This window comes from Pleurodeles waltl, chromosome 10 (genome assembly GCF_031143425.1).
Source record: "Pleurodeles waltl isolate 20211129_DDA chromosome 10, aPleWal1.hap1.20221129, whole genome shotgun sequence".
Taxonomy (NCBI): domain Eukaryota; kingdom Metazoa; phylum Chordata; class Amphibia; order Caudata; family Salamandridae; genus Pleurodeles; species Pleurodeles waltl.
Window position 1 is genome coordinate 220573741 of NC_090449.1, and position 23523 is coordinate 220597263.

Consider the following 23523-nt stretch of genomic DNA (forward strand, 5'->3'; position numbering starts at 1 on the left):
AATACAAAAATTACAAGTTGATAGATGGAATGCTTGAATTAATCTCAGCCACTGACAATTGCTCAGGCAGCATCCCAATCCATTGTTTAGCACTGGTGGCCCCAATGCGTCAATCTGTGTTGGTGCGCCCCTTCCACCCCAAAAAACCTTCTTCTCCATGGATGCCCTCATTACCAAGCTCTACCAGTGGCCCTCATCTCTCCATGTCTCCTCACACACACGCATTTCATTTGTTTTATAGCACTACTATGTGCCAGGAGGAGCCTGTTAGAGTTCCCTGGTCACTTACTGGAGACAGCAGTGCAGACGCGCCTGTCTCAGTTGTAATGCTGCCACTCAACGGTCACATAACGCTCAAGCTTGAATATAACCATACTTGCATTTGATTTAGCTTTTGAACATATCACACCTTATTTGCACTATACCAGCTGTTTTAAATCAACCATCTTATCACTACTGTGTTTGCACAATTGATGCTTAGATTGGACTAGGGAGAATGAAGCAGAAACAGGCTGGGAGGGGCCTGTTACAGCTCCCTGATCACTCAATGGAGGCAGCAGCAAGGACGTGTACTGGTGCACTGAAGGCACAGCAAAGGCAAGCCCGTATGTGCCTGGATGGTGCCAGAAGCCTGGCACCCTGCCCCTCACAGCCTACACAGATTAGTTTATTCCGCTTCTGAACTTCATGCACTCTGAAACCCCTCACTGCTCTGCTGTGAGCAAGTGGAAGCCCCCAAGGAGTTACCTTTCAGTTGCATGATCTGCTGTGTCAAGGTCAGTCCACCAGGGTTTACCACTAGTACAACTTCTAGGGTATAAACTGTCGCTTCCTGGTCAGAAACTATGCTGATGTCTGATTTCATTCCGATCATTCTGTTTCCACGGTTGCAGAACCTGATTTAGTGCTCCCCTACGGCTATCATTTGAAGAATTTTCAGTGGTAGAGGAGGCTGCATTGCTATGATCTATAGAGAAAGCCTGACCCAATACACCATCCGAGATTGCGAAAGTGCCCTTTTCAAAATTTCACTTACAGTAATTTTACTCTTTTTGGGCTTCCAATCTATCAAGCCCCTGGCCCTTCCAAAGCCTTTAGGGAACCACTGACTAAGTTTACTGCTCCATTGGTCATCAAACTAGCAAACTTTAAAATCCTTGTAGATCTCAATCTTCACCTGGACACTGGCGCCACACACTTAGCTGGCCACCTCTTAGACCCACTCTTCTCAAATCTCAGCTCCCTACGGACCATGACCCCATGTCCTAGACTGACCATTTTATGAATCTCCTGTCCATATGCTTGCCTCACCATGTGCATACGTCGGTCCCCAACCCGATCCTCAAACGCCCTTGACATAAGCTCTGCCAAAACCCCGACGCGCACGGCACGGGTTTATTCGCTCCACAAATACTTGAGGCTTATCATGGCCATCATTTGCCTATACTATTTGATTTCTCTTAAGGACTCATGACTACCAGCAGCTTGATCTATGGGCCTTTCGTGTTTACATATAATGTTTTATATACTGTACATCTGAAGCCTTGACAAAGTCTTGAAGACGAAACACTTGTTGGCTGTTTTGCTGTATGGACTTATTGTTACATTCAAACATCCTATTGTAACTTTGACCATTTATCACCATCTGGCTGCTCTGGACACATAGTCATTTTGTACAACACAGTCTTTTGATTGAGATTTCTACTTTCTACCTGCACTTATAATAAATATCTACACATCATCTTCCAAGAACGAACTTTCTATTTATTCTTGAACATTATCAGGATCAGGATTCATGCTATTGGTGTGCCCTGGCCACTCTTCTTTCAATATTTTGCAAATTAAATTAGTAATAGGAATAACCCTGCTTAAGCAATCTTCAACTGAGCAAACAGCCTTAAAAAATAGCATCAGTGCACACTGCGATAAACTAACAAACCATTTTATTGGCAAGAAAGAGGACACCCACTCACTCTTTCCCTCCGAAGCTCTCAATGTGAGGCCTGACAATATGGTACGGTCAGCAAACCCTCTGTCCCCAAGTAAAATCCATCTAAGCTTATGATCCATTTAAACCTGATATGTTCATCAAACCACAGGACTGTCTCCTCCCCCATTATTTAGAATTGGCCAATCTCTTTCTTTCATCCTCCTCTGTGCCCTGTCCACAGAAGCATGCTAAAGTCATCCCCCTTCTGAAGGAAACATCTCTGGAAGTGTCCAAGCCTGAAAATTTAAATTTCTGCCCAATCTCCCACTTACCTTTTCTTGCTAAAGTAACACAGAGACACGTCAATAGCATTCTAACCAAGTCTTCAAAAGATCATCATATCTTGGACACTTCCTAAAATGGTTTCATGCCTGCATACGTCATGTAATCCACACGGTTGCGGTTATAGAGCAACATTCACAGTGCTCTCGATGAAGCCAGCTCCTCAGACCTGATTCTAATTGAGCTATGCCTTGCATTTTATGCAGTGTCCCATAAAACCTTACTCCAGCGCTTACAGGGCATTGGCATAGATGGACTCGCTTTGTCCAGGTTCACCTACTTCCTTTCTGAGCACTCTTTCCAGGTCACCTCTTCTTCTCACAGCTCCCACCCCGACAGTCTATACTACCACGTCCCCCAGGGCTCTTCATGTGTCCTACCCTGTTCTGTATGTGTATGTATATATATGTGTGTAAATATATATATATATATATTTATATATATATATATATATATATATATATCCCATGAAGCCTGCCCCAATCTGCACACTGTTCTTTCGGGCAATTCCAGTTCGACTAGTTGCTTTTCAAAAGGGATTTATTATTTCATTCAATAAAGTGCGAGGTACCACAAAGAAAACCTGGCCTACGTGTTTCGGCAAAAAGCCTTTGACTGGGCCATCCCATAGTGCAGTACAAAACATAGATTTAATAGGGTATCTCCTCATTTTTGTCTACACCTTCTCTTACAGGTATAAACACACACAAACCACTTGTGTAACCATGTAGAACTATTCCTATACAAGCAATCCTCGTTATGGCAGTAGGAGAATCCAAATCATACAATGACCTTGTAATGAGTTACAGTTTATAGAATCACATGATCATTTACATCAATTCACTCATTTTGTGATACAGTACTTATTTTGATAAAATGCTATTTCTTAATAAAGTGCTTTTCATAGGTTTGACTTGTTAATATACATTAGTTACATTTGCTACAGCAAATAATTTACTATCTTTCACTATTAGCACATGATCATTTACTTAAATTCACTTATTTTTTGGTACAGTACTTCTTTTGATAACGTGCTTTTTCTTAATAAAGTGCTTATCATATGTTTGACTCATTGATATCATAATTATTTACATTCACTGCAGCAAATGATTTGCTATCTTCCACTATTGCCATCCCATCAAGAAATAAAGTGTGAAGTGATGCAAAGAAATCTGACCTGCTAAAGTACCACATGATTCATCCTTATCTAAAAAAACAGTCAGCCACATGGGAACAACCATATAACAAATAAATAATCTATCAAATATTTGCTTAAGGTGGAACTATCTCCCAGTAAAGTACTTATATTTAATCAAGGATTCATTATGCTGGCCTTATATAAGCTAACAATTTCATGACTGTCACATTCTCATATGTTCCCCCATGTGAACACTTATATCTCAAAAGAAAGAGAAGATTATATAATGGACAACCTAAATGTAAATTATATGAAAAAACATGTGTGCAAAGATGGAGTGGGTGATAGGCAAATGGATGGCATCATCTTCTTTCTTTGAATATTCGCCTGTTCTAAATATCATAGATTTCCTAAAAACATTTATAATTTTCATATTGTTTATAAATGGACATGAAGTTCCGCATCTGTATTCAAACCCCAAGGTATTTCTGTTCCTATCGTTATAATCCATCTGGATTCCGCTCTCCTAAGGGTCAGCTCTCGATCTCCCCCCTCCCCTATGCTGGTTTTCACATGATGGATACCATAATAACGAATGCCCTTATAATCTCCAGTTGGGTGATACCAAATGTGTTTGGCGATGACATAGGAGGAGTCTCTATTAGCTATTGCTCCTAAATGTTGCAGTATGCGTAGTTTCAGTTTATTTACAGTGCTTCCTATGTCCTTTTTTCCACAATGACATTCTTGGATGTAAACAACAAATGGGGTTTCACATGATATCTGGTTCCCGATCCTCCTCACAGATCCATCAAAACATTTGAACTCAGTCATACTCTTACCATACTGGCAGACTTTGAACTTTGTGCACTTGACAAAACCTTCCGTTTGGTGCCAGATTCTTGTTCCGCTTCCTTGCGAGAGTAGATTGCTTTTGACTACATGGTGTTTTTCTATAGGTGATCCTTGGATGTTCCGTCACCCATTCTTTCAATTCTTGATCTTTCCTAATGATCCTCCAGTTCATTCCAAGGGCTGTTCTGATTTCTTTATCTGAGCAGTTATAATCCATGATGTATCTAATGGTTTGATCCTGATTGTTTTAATTTAAATATATATATATATTTTTAGGAACTAATAAGTCCTCCCTATTCTTTTCCATGGCTCTTTTCATAGTGTCCTCCAGTATGGATGCTGGCTATCCCCTCTTTATAAATGTCTGAAACATTTCCTCACCCTGTATTTTGAAGTCGCTCAATTCGGAGCAATTTCTTCTGGCTCTTAAAAATTCTCCATAAGGCACACTCCATTTAAGTGCTTTTGGATGTGAGCTTTTTGCACATAACATGCTATTACAGCTGGTAGGTTTATATATTTAACCTCTGACACAGGTTGTTAAATCCTCGGGTCTTGCGCTGGTATCATATGCTGACAATGCCCAGCTTGTTCTTTCACTCACAGAAAATCCAACTTAAGACATGGTCAACTTCCAAAATGGAATGCTTGCTGTGGGAGAGTGGATGAACAACAATTGCCTACAGTAAACACAAATTAAACAGTAATACTTCTGTTAGGCGAAATACCCACTAATGGGGCGACCACTTGTGGTTCCTGTAGGAAAGCCCTCCTTTTTGCCCTAGTCGACCCCAAACTTTTTGGACAGATACTGGTGGTTACTTACTTTTGGCTGTGCCCTGGGTACTGCTCGCCAGTCCCAGGGCCAGTGCTCTGTGTAAAGTGGATATGCCAATTAGCTGAGTATATTTGGCTATGCCACCCTACCTATGAGTCCCAAGTATATGGAAGTCCATGTAGGTTTAAGGACCCCAGCATAGATAGTACCCCCGTTGGTGTACCATTGATGCACCCAGTGTGATTTTAAAGGCAGGCCTGCCTTGTTGGCTTCTTTCAAATTAAAGTTACCTTCAAAATCGATTTTAGAATTAAAAATACCAAAGTCTTAAACTACCTTATATTTACATATGTCACTCCTAAGATGTGCCCTATGTGCTCCCAGTGTTGGGTGTGGTGTAACTACAAGCAGGGACCTTATAAAATATGTTATATAATCCCTGGTCAGGTAAAAATAGCCACATTTGTTTTCCCTCAGTGCAGTGAATGGGCTCCATAGGCTACAATTGGGAGACTTTATTTTTAATTAATAAAGTTCCAAAAGGAGCTACCTATTTTAAGTTTCATCATACTGATTGTTACAATAAATACAACAACTTGCCATTGTTGAATTTAATATAACTAGTTCAGGGAAAGAGTTTTAGAACTCTACATGAAAGTTGTCAACTTCAGCCATGTAGTCCCCTTCTCCGATTGGTTAGCCTTTAGCAGCCTGACCAGGCTGCCTAGATGAGGTGTGAAGTGGCCTGGGCTGCGAACAAAGGAATTGTCTGGGGGAGGAGGTCTGCCTCAGCAGATGGTGAAACAGGATGGGGGGAGAGCAGCCAAACTGGATTTTAAAGGAGGGAAGGACATTTGGAGCAGCTCAAGTCCACCCCCATTTCCTGCAAACCCAGACAACCAGTTGCCCCCTTGATTAGATTAGTAGAGGGCAGGTAAGAGGTGTGTTAAGGAATGTTAGCCACACCAGTAGGTGGACTCAGCCAGACCTAACCTCCAAAATAGTTTTTCTGCCATTTTGGATTTTTAAGGAATGCTGCTCCCTGAGATTGATTTTTGCCACACTTCCCAGCAAATGGTCATCCAAGAGGGTGGTGGCCTGCCTGTGATTGGACAGTTGCCCGGCCCCTACTTTCCATCCTTGGAGCAAGGATACATATGGCAGAGAGCACCCACACCTCAGATCCCTACCAGGAACAAGACAAGAAGAAGAAGGACTGCCTACTGTACCCCTGACCTGCACCTGGACACTGCACTCTGAAGGACTGTACCAGCTTCACACTTGGGCTGCACCACAAAAAGTACTTTGCTTCAACTGGTTCAAGAAGGGGCTTCCTGTTTGCTACGGGTAGAAAATAGCTAACCAGAGTCCCCTGCATCAAAACTTAAAGAAACTGACCAGCTGACCACTGTCCAGTGGTCATTTTTGAGTGTGAGCCAGGTGCATTCTGAGCATTGGAGTCCAAACCCTCAAGGAGCAACTCAGAGCTTATGGAACTTTGGGGTGAGTTGTGGACACCTGAAGGACCTTCAAAGACCTTCTGGAAGAAAATCCAGAAGTTTGGAGAACTTTTGGAAAAAAGTTCCACAAAGAAACCGACCAGACGTCATGAGTCAAGCTGGCTTCTGTCAACCGTAACCTGGCCTAACTTGCATGTTCGTCCCGCTGAAAAGCTCTGGAGCTCCAGACTTCAAGGATTTCACTGGGGGCTCCTGGAAAGGCAATCCAACGACGTCAACTCAAAATTGGCTTGCTTTGGAGGGTCGTCCAACGTCAGAGAGAAAAAGATCCAAAAAAGTGACAAAGTCTGAAAGTTAAAAGTTGACCGAGGATTCCAGCCCAGCATATCTGAGGAGGGCTCCAAGGACGTCAGATCTAATTTTGAGTTTGGCCCGGATGAAGATTTCCATCATGAAAAATCGATTAAGTCCGAATGTAGAATCCTTCAAAGAGGTCTCCTGTGATGCGTATCCAAAGAAGGCTCCGGGAAGGTTGGATCCAATCTGCAACTTCGTCCTGGTGAAGAAAATCTTCAAGAAATAGACTACATCTGAAGGTAAACTTTTGACCAAGGCCTCCCGCTTTATGTAGCCGAGCAGGGCTACATCACAGTTGGCCTCAACTTGAGACTTTACCCTGGTCAATGTGTGTCTAGATATCCCAAGTGACGCTTTTTTTTTCTATGCACTAAAAATACGTTGTTCTTTATAAAATCATATCTCCGGTTCCCCACATCCATTTTTAATTGTTTTCATGTCAAATGAAAGATAAAAATATTGTCTATTTTTATAAATTGGTTTTGGATTTTTAAACTTTTCCCTGTGTTTAATTTAATTACTGTTTTGTGACACTTGAATGCTTTCCACACTTTGTGGGTCATTGAGACCACCAGAGTCGCGGTGGCGGTCTAATTGCCGCCAATGCGGTGGTCCGACTGCTTTGGCGGCAGTTTGACTGCCACATAATGACCATGGCGCTTGGGCCACAGTCGGACGCTAGCACCACCAGCTTCCCTCCACAAAGAGGGACTGGCGGTGCTGGCAGTCTGAATCCTCCAGGGCAGTGCTGCATTACCACCCCCCTCTCTGCCAGCTCTTACATGGCAGTAGCACTTCTATGTAAGACTGGCGGAGACGGGGTGTAGCGGCCCCCATGTTCAGCCCCATCCGCTTTTCACTGTCTGCTTGGCAGACTGTAAAAAGCATATTAGGTGCTGGTGCGCCCTACGCACCACAGCATGGCCGCCAGCTCAATTAAGAGCCGGCACAAATGTTGTGAGGTGTTTCCCGCTGGGCCAGCGGTTGGGAACAACTTTTCCACCCACTGACCCAGCGGGAAACTCCTAATGGGGCCTGAGGGAAGGCGGCAGCACTAGCAGCAAACTGACCTCTGGACTACAGCAGACAATGAAAACCTCTGACAAAGTCAAAATAACCCCTTTTGTCTCCTAAATTAAGCCTAGTTGCTCATTGCCAAGCCACCAAGGGTTGAGCTGGGGATAAGTTATTGAGACCTAACTGGGCATAGTCTAGGTCAGTGGCCTATTGATATGTGTAGGTAATTACCTTCCCTTACCAATTATCCACTTTCCAACAACCCCCCACCCACAAGACCTCCATCAATCACTTAGGAGTCTGGATGGATAACACCCTGGCCTTTGAGACTGAAACCAAATTGGTAGCTGGTACCTTTTCCGGCTCTTGAGATGACTCATAACTAATTGTTCCCTGAATCAGGAGAGTAAGAGCAGATGACCACTTTTTCCATGCCATTGTTCCATATCTCTGAAACTCACTTCCTCTGTTTATCAGGAACACCCAGAACATAGCTATCACATGGCTTATTCCCACCTACTCTCCTCTTCTCGCTTGGTAGGTCGGCAGTTGTAGCTCATTTATCCTCTGGGCCCTGGCTGGGAAAACCCATTGAGAGACATCTATACACTTTGCAGACCTGATAACATAACTACTTATACCAGTGTAGGGTGTCAAAGCACTTTACATCACACACACATTGTGCAGAACCAATGAATCAGTTTTTATTAAATGTTACGCAAGACAAGGAGGATTATAAGGTGTAGGAGTCGCATGTCATCCATACTGGTAGGCAATGTATTTTGTCAGTACTTATTCTGGAGAAGCACAAAATTACAGTTTAAAACATAACACAATGTTTGGAGTTGGCTTTACTAATAAAAATGTAATTCAACCCAAAGGAACCCTTTTTTAGCAACATTAGGTTAATGAAAAACTATGGAAATAAACATAACATTCTAACCTGTATCATACAGTTTGCATGCAGTTCTTTGATGACAGCTCACATCTCACTGTGCTATTTTACGATTGTAACTTATGAACTGGAAGCAAAAGGATCCCTGTGACAAAGGCATTAACCTATTGAGCAATCCACACAAAAACTGTTCTGTGATCTGGATGGTACAGATTCTTATAGCAGGTCGGAGCCATCTAGGGACGAGGGGGCCAAAAATGTTAAAAAATAATAAGAAGAAAAATCAAACTTAACTTAACTCGCTTCTGCGCGGCTCCATCCGCTCGGCTCCATTGCTCAGGCAGGCACAGACTTCCAGCCTGCCCTGCGACCAATCCTGATGCTGCTCAAAGCAGCATCAGGATCAGCTGGGAGCACCCTGCCAGGGCGCTGCCAGGCAGACTGGGAGCCTGTGCAGGTTTTGCCAGCCCGACAAATGTGTTGCTGTGCTAGAGAAGGCCGACTGCACATGTGTGGCCTGAGACGGCAGCCAAACATACATGCGCAGTGAGGGGAGTGCTGTGCACTCCCCCTCCATCCACGTCACGCCCGTGGCCCGCCCACTTTTATAGAAACAACATAATAAACTGAGTTTATTATGTTGTTTCTATGAAAGCTTTGCAGCTCCTGCTGCTGGAGGGGGCAAAGCTCCTCCACCCTAGTGGAGGAGCCGCCCCTTGCTTTCACACTCCTTCTCAAGCGCATGCACAGCCCACATTTAAAAGCATTTTGTATTACCTCAGCTGCCAGCAAAGGTCAATTTTAATAATAAAAATGGGAAAAAGGTGAGTGACACCACGAGCCACATCTTTGTTCTTGGCACTGAGCTTTCACTTCCAAGGCCTGGCAGAGCCACACTGTGAACCAGTAGTATGTAATTTCAGTTGCCACACTACTCTAAGTGAACGGAACTAAATTTGGAGCTTAGGGAGAATTCTCACCAAATAAATTTTAGAAAAAAATGTGGAAATGGTGCATTATAACCACACATCTTCCATCATACACTGTTAGCTCATCTCCTGTTTTCATCATTCCTTCAAAACAATTGGAATTAGAAATGCGTTCAGAAATGTGACTGGAATTAAATGTATATTGCTCAGCAGTTCAGTAGCTATCAAAGTCGATATACCAGCACTCTACATTGAACTTCAGGTGCGAGATAAAGCACAGCAACTTGTGAGCATATAGATTTATAAAACACCATTCTTTTGTGTCTGTCCTTTACTTCCTTGAGGACTTACAATTGTGTATGCGTCTTAAAGCCTGTGCTTTCAATGAACAGGTGGTACCCGTGCTTCTCAGGAAGGGCCCTTGCCTGCACCTGTCAACAATGCTGATAACTAATAAGGACGTATTTGTATTTGCCTACACTGGTGCTATATTTTCTGTAGACATACTACAGACGTGTCTTACAATGCTCCTCCAACTTTAATGAATTGATCACTACCTAGAATTGTCATTTTTGTTAGTATATAAAGATGCAGCAACTGTTCTTGTTTTAAGTAATTATACATTCAGCAGAACAGTGTCTGCACTTACTAGCAATTATGCTATATTGCAATAGGACTGTGCCTACACTTTGTACATAATTCCTGATGCAACAGTGTATGAAAAACGTTGCAGAATTGTCATAATTGTAATTGGCTAGTGTATGGATTGTCAAGCATGAAACTAAAATATCTCCAGTCTGCAAGTCAAACCCCTTCCAATTAGACAATCCCCCATGTTGGTTTGCGCTCCCATGGTATTTTAGTGCATGCTTGGGCAAGTTAGGCCATGGGCTGGGAAGCATCACAATCATATATACAGTACATACATTTATTGTAATACATGCTAAAACTTTACCAGAATTAATGAAGTAGAATAACAAACCAGGTATCCCATTATCGATGCAGCCAGTTTAATTACCTGAAGTGAGGTTCCAATTGCAGGCAAAATACTAAGGTGCAAGAACTCACAGGAATGATTCCACTCTTCAACTCTGACATGCGCAGGGCCTTGTTTTATTTGCTCTTCAAAGAAGAAAGATAGAAATTGCTGAGGCCTCGAGACATATAGCAGCCTGAGTGACAGCGACCCAGAGTACATTCTAAAGAGCGTCAGTCTGGCCTTGAGCACAGGGGTCTCAAGGACAATGCCAGTGGTGCCAAGATGCTGCTTCCCATGGCGACCCCTAAATGAGATTTAACTGGCATCCACCCATTATTTGACCTCACACAAGGCTGGCTTTAGGGCGTGCGACCGGTGCCACCGCACCAGGCGCCGAGCTCAGGAGGCTCTGTGTTTTGAAATATCTTATGGATTTGAACCACCAGCTGCAGAGTTCCTTGTCAAAGTAACTGGTGGTTAATGTAACTGCTGGTGAGAGATCGAGTTTTGTCTAGTGGCAATTTAGGACTCATCATAAAGTCGTGCAGAGTGTCAAAATGCCTGCTGCAAAGAACGTGTACCAAGCAGATCAATTAATTACTTTTTCTATAGCTAGCTCAGTGGATTACTGGTTTTGTCACAGAGAACATTTTGTTACTTGCAGTTTATAATTTACAATTGTAATATAGCATAGTGAGCTATGAACTGTCATCAGAGAGCTGCATGCGAACTGAAGGCTAACGGTTAAAATGTCATTTTTTAAAAATAGGTTTTGATTAACCTAATGTTGATAAAAAGGGGTATTTTCCGTAGAAATAAATTCTTATTAGTGCAGATTGTTATTTTCGGCTTCTCCAGAATAAGTAATGTTAAAATATACTGGTTATCAGCATGCATTACATGATTCCTGGCCTTGTAGTCCTCACTGTCTTATGTAACATTTCCTATACATTGGTAACACATGTATGATTCATTGTGTATGCATGATCTGTGTGTGCTGTAAAGTGCTCTGACACCCTATACAGGTTTGAGGAGCTATAGAAAATAAACACAAAACATGTGACAGAGAGATTATGGAGTGATGAGATAAAATTCTGGAGGTGGTAGTGAGGCAATCTGTGGAGAACGAGCTCATTGGTTCCACTAGCACTAAAGCTGGTTCTGATCTCAGATAGACTGATGAAATTAAGAATCGTCTTTGAGGTGGCTAATTAGCATGAACAGCAGGGTCGGATTGGGATCAAAATTAGGCCCAGGCACTAAGTAAAAAAGTGACACAAACTTGTGGATAATGACTTTTCATTAAAAAAAGTTGCTTAGTTGGTATCAGGTGATTTTTTTCTCTCTCTCAGTTTCCTTAATTTCCTTTTCCCCTCTCTTCCCCTCTTTTTGTCACTCTTCTCCACTCTTCCGAGGACACACCCCTCCACCACCAGAACCAACTTCCACAGATGTATTATGAACGGTGCCAACCGGATGAAGACAACTTTTTCAAGCTCAACACAGACAAAATGGAAGTCCTCTTCTTGGGAACAACACCTCACTATGGAACAACACTTGGTGGCCTGCTGAACTTGGCCCTTCCCCTGCCCCAAAAGATCATGCCTGCAACCTCAGCATCATCTTGGACAGCAAGTTATCTATGCAGAAACAGGTGAACACAGTCTTGTCCGCCTGATTCCACACCCCACAGCATGCTCCATAAGATCTTCAGGTGACTCCCAATCAACACTAGAAGGTCCATCAATCAAGTCCTTGTCACCAGCAGGCTTAACTACAGTGACACTGTTTACCTAGGAATGACTGCACGCTTCCTGAAAAGACTACAGACAATGCAAAATTCAGTGGCAAGTCAGATTTGAATTGCTCAGACAGACTCACATCCCCCTGCACCTCAAGAAGCTACACTGGCTCCCAAGACAGACGAGATGCCAGTTCAAGATGCTGACCCACGCATACAAAGCCCTGCACAATAAAGGACCAGCATACATCAACAAACAAATGACCGTCCACTAGCTGACCAGACACCAGCAATCTGCCTCCCTTTTCCTCGCAGAAACCCTGCGGATCCACCGATCCAACAGCAGAGGGTGCTATTCTCTCAGCCAGTGGCCAAAGCCTGGAACGACCTTCCCCTGCACCTTATGAATGCTGCATCACTCTGGGAATTCAGAAAAGGGCTCAAGACTTAGGTGTTGGAATCAGCAGACCACCGCAAAGGAGCTAGCAACTATGCAAATCAGACGGACTTAAAAAATTACAGACTCATCTCAATGCTCCTCTTCCCAGTCAAAGTAATTGAGAAAACCATCAATGCCCAACTCATCGACATCATCAAAACTAACCACACCCTGGACCCCTCCCAATCAGGCGTTAGAAGCAACCACAGCACCAAGACTGCACTCCTTGCCCAACAGACGGCAGCCGCAGTATCCTCGACTGAGGCGAAACCGCAGCCCTCATCCTTCTGGACCTCATATCTCCCACCACACCCTAAGCACAAGACACCATGACTCCGGAATCCGCTGCAGAGACTTAGAGTGGATCCTCTCCTTCCTCACTGGCCAAACCCAGAGAGTCAAGTGCCCACCGTTCTCCTCAGAGCCTATAGAGATTATCTGCGGAGTTCCTTAGGGCTCCTCTCTGAGTCCCACCCTCTTTAACATCAACATGACCCTGCTTACAGACATTGTCTCAGCTCCATCTCCGATGACCCCCAGCTGATTTTCTCCTTCGCCGATGAGCCTACAGCCGGTAAGAGCAAGTTTCACAACGCGATGAAGGCAGTCACCACCTGGATGAAGAACAGATGCCTCAAACTCAACTCCAACAAAACCTACGTCCTCAGCCTGGGCACCACCCACTAAGCCTGGACCAACGCCATCTGATTCTCTTGCTTCCACACACTCTGCCTGCTTTGGAAGATTTTCAAGTGGATCCCCAATGAGTCCAGGAGAACGGTCATTCAGGCACTCGTCAGCAGCAAGCTCGACTACAGCAAGGTACATTATGCCGGCACCACCCAAAAACTCAAAAAGAAATTGCAGAGAGTCCAGAGCCCCTCAGCCATACTTATCCTGAACATCCCCCGCCGCAGCCACATCTCTGGGCACCAGAGAAACCTTTACTGGCTCCCAATCAACAAATAATCACCTTCAAGCTCCTCACGCACACCTACAAGGCAGTCCACAACATCAGACTTGCATGCCTCAACCACCGCCTCTCCTTCTATACACCAACCAGACATCTCTGCTTCGCTCACCTAGCCCTAGCCACTATCTTAAGGATCCGCAAGACCTCCATCTGCGGAAGATCCTTTTCCCACCTTGCTGCGCAGTCCTGTACCACTACATCTCAATCACTTTCACTGCCTCAATTCAGGAAGGATCTCAAGACCTAGCTCTTGGACTGAACAAACCCTCCAGCACATTGAGACTCTAACGTGTGATTAACTGTGCTCTACAAGAACCATTGATTGATTGATTTTTCCTTTTCTACCTACACTGCACCCCTTGATCATTCTGTTTTGTTACTCCCCGACATGTCTATTCTCACTTCCCTTTGTCATTTTGTCCCAGGATGAATGTTTTTCCTAGTAATGTGTCAAAAAACACAATTGATTTCAGTTGTCAAAAAAGTTTTATTTTTGTGCAAATTGGTTGTTACCCTTATTTTGGTTTTTGAAGATGAAAAGGTGCTAGAAGACAGACACCCAAGGCTCATCTGTCCGCTGCTGGGCTGCTGGAGGCAAAAGTAGAGTATCTTGAATGGCCACTACTTGTAATCTAGCGCCTTGGAAAAAACCCTTTCACTCCATCTTCATGTTAGATTAGTGCTCAAAAACAGCATCACCACTCCCAGAGGCCTCATTGTCATGCTCAGTGCCTCAGGATGAGGGGAGAATCACTAGATGCTTTGCCTGCTCAGTTTGGCCCATTGTCCTACTGCACATAACAATGAGCCACCAAAGGTCAGTCTGTTCTTGGTTATACAGAGGAACAGGCTGATTTTGGTAGTTTATTTGCAGCTGAAAACACACACAGCCCACTAGCTGGCCTTTGCCACAGGCCCTTTCGGGAGAGGCCGACTACCTGTCCTGGCAATCCGACCCTGCTGAACAGTACAGTTGAAAACCACAACAGCATATAAGGGAAGCAAGAGACCTGATGCATGTTAACCAGGTAGGGCATAGGACGAGAACCTTTAGGAAAGTTGCATGCAACAATGCTGGCTTAAAATAGAACAGAATGAAGCATCACACACTATGATTCTTCAAATGGAAAGTAGGTGAACCACTCTGGCAGAGTCCCTTCAATATTAGAGCAGTACAGTTTGTTTACCAACAAGTTATGGTCGGCAATGTCGAATGACACCAACAGATCTAATAGCATCCTGCACTTCACAGGAGTGCTTGTACTGTCAATCGGGCAACTACACCTCTTACCAATTGCAATATTATGTTTAGCAATAGGCGGAATTTGAGTAATTTAATGTTTGGAAATTATGCAAAATGCATAAAAATTGTATGAAGTGCCAGATTTGGTATTTTGCATTATTTTTATTGTGAAATGTGCCCTCACAGCCCAATTTTGGAGCAAGTGTGCATTTTGTTCTAAAATAAGCACAAATTTGCTTGTCACAGAGTCACTCACGTTCGCTTCATTTTAGTTTTTCCTGAGCTCCTGTTATAGACCATTTTACCTTAAAGTCTCCATTACGTGATGTGTCACAATGGTGTAATCTCAGGCACTTCACATAACAATCACAACTTTAAATGCTGGAAATATCCACCAGCTAGTCAGGCAGAGGTAGGGTTGTATTCCTTTGCGGCCCGGGTACCTTACCTCCACAGCCCTATCCTTTGTGAAGACCCTGAGTGTTTTGTACAGGCCCAAAGGATGGATGGCAAACTGTTCGTGTTCACCCCCTACCAAAATGCTCAGAAATTGTCTGTGTTCTTCCATAATAGCAATATAAAAACAAGCAATAGGTCTCACATTTGCTTGAGTTAGAGCTATTGGCATTGGAAATTCATAGCTGGACTTTTCTTGCCACAACAATTGGTTAACCCTGCCTCATAGTTTCATATTTTCCTGCCATATAATTCCAGTTGCCCTGCATATAACTAAAGCACGTCCATTTACCTTCTTCCTCTATCTGCAGCCAACAGTGAAAATGTTGCCATTTAGCATCCTAATTTAAATCTGCTTTGCTAATTCCAATAGAATACCACTTTCACCACCCCCCCATTAGAGTTGCTGGCTGGCTAACACAATTCTCCAAAAAAACAGACACAAGACAGCCACAGAGGAGAAATAAACTAGAAGGGTCACCCAGACACGTCAAGAGTGTTCAAACAGTCATAGTGTAACAAGGGTGTTAAGTTGGCCTGAATATAGGTCATACATGTAAAAAGGAGAGATTATTAAAACAAATACAATTATCATTTAAACCTTTATCAGAAATAAACTTTTGGCTTTAGACTGTAATGCTCAAAACAGCCCTTAGAGAGCACCATAACAAAAAAATAATTTGTCAGAAACATGGTCATGTAACCATACTATTAGTCCTTAGAGAGCATAACGCTATAAAAAAACAGGAGAAAATAATGCAGTATAACCATATATTTAATCCCTAATGTGTTAGAGCTAGCAGGCCTTCTACAATGACATTACAAACAAAACCTTTAAAACAAAACTCCTCCTAGCTATGAAACAAAAGTTCCATCAAGAAAAAAAAAAAGCTTAAAAGACAGTGAATGGTGGGAGGGATTATTATTTTGGAGTCCCCTCTAACATAGTGTGGGAACCCAGAGATGAAGACAGGAAGAGCACACTGTTGTCAATGTTTTGAAGGTGGTCCTATTGTTCTAGGACCCCTACGGGCTAAGTTATGGTTAAAAAATGTTGTAAAAAAGAATGCTTGCAAAGCATTATGGGTCAAGTTTTACCAAATGCAATGAATATTATTTTATCGGCTCTCCTGTTGTGCCTGTAAAGCCGCTTTCCCTTTGAGCATTTCTGTTTTATGTAAAGCATTTAACAACTTCAAGTGTTTTAAGGGGAGAGCCACAAGAAATGACTCTGATTAGGTAACTCTGAACAATATGACCTGCGCTTCATTACCACCAATTGAGTTCACGCTGTTGTGCCTGTACGTGCTGAGTGGGCCATGGCTGCCATGCAGCATGAAGGGGAGAGGCAAAAATAAATCATTCGCCCACGCTGAAGTATATCTGCAATCATGCAATAATCAATGTTACAGGGTCAGTCTGCAAGGCATGATGAAAACAGTGTCAAGGCGGGACAAACCTAAAGCAATCACAAATGAGATCAAGTGATTTTTGAAAAGCAAGCCCACAAACGAGTTAAAGTGATGGGCGTGACCTGGGTGCGGTTAAAAACCCACAATACGGACAACAGGTCAAAGTGCTTGCATGTTTGACCTAATAAGCATCTGGAGGTTCAGGGTCGCCATCCAGCCCATTGAGTGGGGTGCCAGCAAAACTGAACAACAGTAGTTGTCACGGTTTCGGGCGGGTCTGATCAGGACTTTGGTTGGGACACCCCTTGAGGTTACCGAATATCCTAAAGAGGTAGTGTACTGGGGCAGAAGAGCAGCTAAAGGCATACACGGAAAGGACAGCTATGGACAGGCACAGGAAACAGGAAAGTAAAAGCAGAGCAACCCTTGTGTGAACAAACAGGAAACGGATTACCAGTGGACAAACACGCTGGGGTTGTACACAGAGTAAGGCGCAGAACCTCCCCAAGGTGACAGGGAATCTCAATGCCTCTGTGCAGTTTGCTCTTACAGATAGTCACCCTGCCAGCCTCATAGAAAGGAGGCAGCAGAAGTGATTCTGTCTCTGGACCCTAGAGCACAAACAAGGATAGTACTTACATACACAGGACACGATCTTGTGGGTCCAGCTGGAAACACAGTGGCGATTCCTGAGAAAACAGCAATAGCACACTGTCACTGTTAGGCACGAAATACAACGTATAACACTGGACAAGGATGGGGGCTGGAATTGCCTCCTGGAAACCAGGAGCCAACCCAAGTACACAGGAGGACACGTATACACTGGTGAAGACTGATAGAACACTTACCAGACACAAAGAACCAAGAAGAAACAGAAACAGAAGGGAACAAACAAAGAGGCAGAGGCAAGAACTAGGAACAGGCTCAGGCTGAAGCAAAGGCAGGACTAGGACTTGAAAACAGGGCGCAAACTTCTGGCTGGGACAAACAGAGACAGGACTGGGAAACTGAGAACAGGCTCTGGCTGGAACAGGCAAGGACAGGACTGGAATACAGGGAGTAGGAAAAGAGCAGTAAACAGGACTGGGAAACAGAGAGAAGGTTCAGGCTGAAACAAGGCAGGAGCAGGGCAGAGAAACAGGGAGCAGGCTTTGGAAGAAACAAACAGGTACAAGGCTAAGAAGTAGGGAGCAGACTCTGGCTGGAACAATCAGGAGCAGGGCAGAGAAACAGGAAACAGGATCAGGCTGGAACAGAACAGGAACAAAACTGGAACACCATCCGACAAGGGGTCTGTAACACAAAGGAATTGAAGTCCGATGCACGACGGGGAGCTTGAGGAAATGGCTGCTTATAAGCAGTTCCAAGCTGGGCTGCACAGGAGAGGTTTCAGGTGTGTGTGGTTTCGGACACTTGCAAGTCCTGGAGGAGAGGATCCAGTGAAAAGGAGCAACTGGACTTCTCCCATTGAAAACAATGGGAAACAGAATCCGGGTTTTCCTGACTACCAAGCTGTGCATTATGGGATTTGCAGTCCCAAGAAGCAAATGTAGTCCTACACAAGTGTACCATGGAGAAAAGAGAAACAAACAGGGGTCAGCAAGGGACTCTAGATAGGTGTTCAAGGTGATTCCCAGGCTTCTGATAGTCCCCTTACAGCGCCCCCTGGAAATGGGACGACCGAGTCGTAACAGTATACCCCCTCCCACCAGTCTGCTCAAGAAGAGAAGGCGATCCTTTGGCTGAAAAAAGTTGAAGAGGAAAAGCCACAGCAAGAAAATCCAACACCAACCTTGGTTGATAAGTTTACAGTCCTGCCATAGGTGAAACTTCCAATGAGCAAAGCATGTATTAATACCCATATGGGCTCCAATGTCTTTCCTCTCTATTGTTCGATTGATATAGGAGGAGTGCATGGAGTTGGTTTCTGGTGAAGTAGATTCAGGAGCAAGGAGATCTGGAATGGCATTACTGGCGGTATTCTTTATGACATTAGTTTCCTGTTCAATGCTTTCCTCTTTGGAGGAGCTGATTGGTGTATTAGTAACTGTAAGGTCTGTAACACCTTCTGACAAGCAGGATTTGTCTGTTTCTGCAGCAGTATTTACATTGATTGTGGTCGGAGGCTTGCAAAGCATAGAGACTTGGGAAACATGGGTAACTGGTGTTCTCAAAGTAAACATGAAAAAGTCTGAATTTTCTTTCGTCTTGGATGACTTCGGAGTATCAAATTCAGGAGCAACAAGAGTTTTCAAGTCTTTAGAAACTGGATTAACATCTGAAAATGTAGAAGTTCCACAAGCTAATTCTTTAGGGTGATCTTCAGACAAGACTGAGATTTCATCATTGCAAGTGCTCTGTGGTGTATTCATGGTATCAGAAATGGTTTCTTTGCAAAGCGTTTCTACTACAGGTAGTTGATCTTCAACTCTGTTAACACTGAAAGGTTGTTCTTTGGAAAGAAATGGAACCGGAGTCTCTTCAGAAATCGCCTTTACATTGGTATCTACATTTTCAGCTCTTGCCTTTGAATTGATGATTGTTTCTTGCAATAAAACACTAAGAACAGTACTTATCATCAGATCTTCAAATACAAGATTCAAATTCAAGTCTTTAGTCTTAGTGGGAAATATTACATCTTTCAGCACTTGAGCTTCGGTTTCAGATTGCTGGTTTTCAGGAGTCTTTAGTTTCAGGGACACAGCAGGTGACATTGGTGTGGCTGGTTTCACATCAAGATCAGATACCGGTAGCTCAGAGATCTTATCTTCACTAATCGTGGAGCTGGAAACAGGATACACATTGGCAGGGATCAGCAGGTCCGGATCAGTGGTTGAGGCTGCAACTGTGTCCAGTTCTAGGAGAAGGCTTTCATTTCTTTTGACAGGTTGTTCAGTTTCAGATTGCTGGCTTTCTTCCTTGTCTGAATTCTCCACGGTTTGCTTTGACACAGAAGAGATTTTTAAACTTTCTGAGAAGTCCATTACAATCTTAGTAACTGCGGGTATTTCTTCACGGTCAGAAAAATCCATTAATTCACTTGAAACAGGAACTGTCTCTTTATTGTCTGAAAATTCTATGATATTGTTTGAAAGGGCAGGAGTATCCCCACAATCTGAGAATTCTGGTGTGTGCGCCATTTGAACAGCACTATCTGCAGGTTTGTTCACAGCAAGGCAGGATCCACTGTCATCACTAGATTCAGATTCTTCAACACTGTTGCACAACTTGCCATTAATCTCCAGTAAAGTCATATCTTGGTTTCTTAAGGTGCAGCTATTGGAGTCTGCATCAGAACTCTCTTCTTCCTTTGGATTTATTTGTTCTGATAGAGGGGCTGAGACACTTCCTTCTGAAGACTCTGATCTATCCTTTGAATCAAGAGGTGTCAAATCTCTCAGAGATGTCAGAGATTCAGTCAACTGCACAGGGATATTCTCTGGAAAACTACAAGCTGAGAGAGAGTCTGAAGAAGAGGCTGATATATTTATAACTGGAGCAGTCTCTTGACATTCATTCATAGCAGGGAAAATCTGCTCTATAGAAGTCTTTGGAGAGGCGCACAAAGTAGCATACTGTTCTTTAAGCCAAAGCTGGTGATCATTTTCTTTTTTCAGGTTTTCAAATTGCCTTGCAGTAGTTTCCATCAGCTGCTCTGTTACTTCTTCTACCTTACAGATAAACAGAATGTCTGGTTCTGGCAACAGTGAAATATGCATTGATGAAAAGAGCCCACGGGCAAGATTTCTAGTGTATGTTATAACATATTCATCATAGAAGTCCAATATCTGCCTTTTAATCTGCCAAAACTGCTCTTTTAGTGTGTGTATGTCCATATTGTTATCAAACCCACTCAGAATAGAAAAGGGTTTAGCAGAGCTTTTAGGGATTGAGACTGGTGTATTATCATCTAGTTTGGGAAGAGCACAAGCCTTATGAGTGGAACTAAGGAATCCCACAGTCTTTACGGATCCATTTGATACAGGGTCTAGCCTGCTGACTTGAAAGCTCTGAGGGACTGAAAGGTCTTTATAAGAGTCAGCACTGCACTTTGAATTCTGAGAAACTGGCCTAGATGGGCTGAAGCACTCAACAGAAAACAAGGGAATCCCTAGTGTGGCTTCTTGAACAGTGTCAGGGTTCTTTGTTTTGGCAGAGTGCTGGAAGTGAATTTGGGATGCGCTAGCATGAGGCAAGGAATTAACCAGTTTTTCTTGAGTGTGAGTGTCTTGTGCAGAGGTAGCAAAAGCACTTCCACGGTTACGAACATTCTTACTGGCTTCAGCTAATAGATATTGCAAAAACTCATTACGTCCTTGTAATTCTTCTACAGACAGGGACTGGGGGTCATAGCCACAAATAACATAATAGTCTATCATTGAAAGATTAGCAAGCCACTCAGTATAGTACTGAACTTGCAAGTTATGGTTTTCTTTAACAAGTCTATCCTTTAAACTAAGGTCTTTTTTAGAGGATTTCAGAGAATGTTTAGGCTTAGAAAGGGGTGTCTTAACATGATAGGAAAGCCCTTTAGGTTTGTGTGTGCCTTTACTGCCAGGGGAGCTTGAAATGTTTGGGTCGTGCATTCTGTCACGGTTTCGGGCGGGTCTGATCAGGACTTTGGTTGGGACACCCCTTGAGGTTACCGAATATCCTAAAGAGGTAGTGTACTGGGGCAGAAGAGCAGCTAAAGGCATACACGGAAAGGACAGCTATGGACAGGCACAGGAAACAGGAAAGTAAAAGCAGAGCAACCCTTGTGTGAACAAACAGGAAACGGATTACCAGTGGACAAACACGCTGGGGTTGTACACAGAGTAAGGCGCAGAACCTCCCCAAGGTGACAGGGAATCTCAATGCCTCTGTGCAGTTTGCTCTTACAGATAGTCACCCTGCCAGCCTCATAGAAAGGAGGCAGCAGAAGTGATTCTGTCTCTGGACCCTAGAGCACAAACAAGGATAGTACTTACATACACAGGACACGCTCTTGTGGGTCCAGCTGGAAACACAGTGGCGATTCCTGAGAAAACAGCAATAGCACACTGTCACTGTTAGGCACGAAATACAACGAATAACACTGGACAATGATGGGGGCTGGAATTGCCTCCTGGAAACCAGGAGCCAACCCAAGTACACAGGAGGACACGTATACACTGGTGAAGACTGATAGAACACTTACCAGACACAAAGAACCAAGAAGAAACAGAAACAGAAGGGAACAAACAAAGAGGCAGAGGCAAGAACTAGGAACAGGCTCAGGCTGAAGCAAAGGCAGGACTAGGACTTGAAAACAGGGCGCAAACTTCTGGCTGGGACAAACAGAGACAGGACTGGGAAACTGAGAACAGGCTCTGGCTGGAACAGGCAAGGACAGGACTGGAATACAGGGAGTAGGAAAAGAGCAGTAAACAGGACTGGGAAACAGAGAGAAGGTTCAGGCTGAAACAAGGCAGGAGCAGGGCAGAGAAACAGGGAGCAGGCTTTGGAAGAAACAAACAGGTACAAGGCTAAGAAGTAGGGAGCAGACTCTGGCTGGAACAATCAGGAGCAGGGCAGAGAAACAGGAAACAGGATCAGGCTGGAACAGAACAGGAACAAAACTGGAACACCATCCGACAAGGGGTCTGTAACACAAAGGAATTGAAGTCCGATGCACGACGGGGAGCTTGCGGAAATGGCTGCTTATAAGCAGTTCCAAGCTGGGCTGCACAGGAGAGGTTTCAGGTGTGTGTGGTTTCGGACACTTGCAAGTCCTGGAGGAGAGGATCCAGTGAAAAGGAGCAACTGGACTTCTCCCATTGAAAACAATGGGAAACAGAATCCGGGTTTTCCTGACTACCAAGCTGTGCATTATGGGATTTGCAGTCCCAAGAAGCAAATGTAGTCCTACACAAGTGTACCATGGAGAAAAGAGAAACAAACAGGGGTCAGCAAGGGACTCTAGATAGGTGTTCAAGGTGATTCCCAGGCTTCTGATAGTCCCCTTACAGCGCCCCCTGGAAATGGGACGACCGAGTCGTAACAGTAGTATTCTGAAGGTCTCTCTCTCTCTAATGATGTATTCAGAAATCTCAAACCCAGGATAGGCTCTAACACGCCCCTTCAATCTGTTATAATAGGTACATGTAACAACTGCACAATTTTGGGTGCTGCAGAACCTTCTGAATCACATCCATCACCAAGAGAATGGCCTAATCCTTTGTCATGTTATTTGTATAGGGAAAAGCGTAGAGCGGAAAGTGGGGGCCTCCTCAAAAGGAGGAGGAAACAACCTGTTCTTATAATGTGAAGGATCCCTATGTACGATTTTATTCTTATCCACCTGCTCCCTAATGGAATACCTAATTCCTGAAAGGACAGATTTTCAGAATGGTTTTGGAGTCTCAGTCACTGAGGAGGAAATGAAGAAACAGTCATCTGATTTTCAACACCAGCCACTTAGGCTCTGTAGTGTCAATAGAACTGCTGCTGTTGATATAAGGTAGAGGCTGATGGCTTGGTGGCTAAATCTTCAACACTTCTGATGTTGGGGAAGGATACTTTTTGTCTGGGAAGTTAATTTGAAGGATCTGGTTGCTG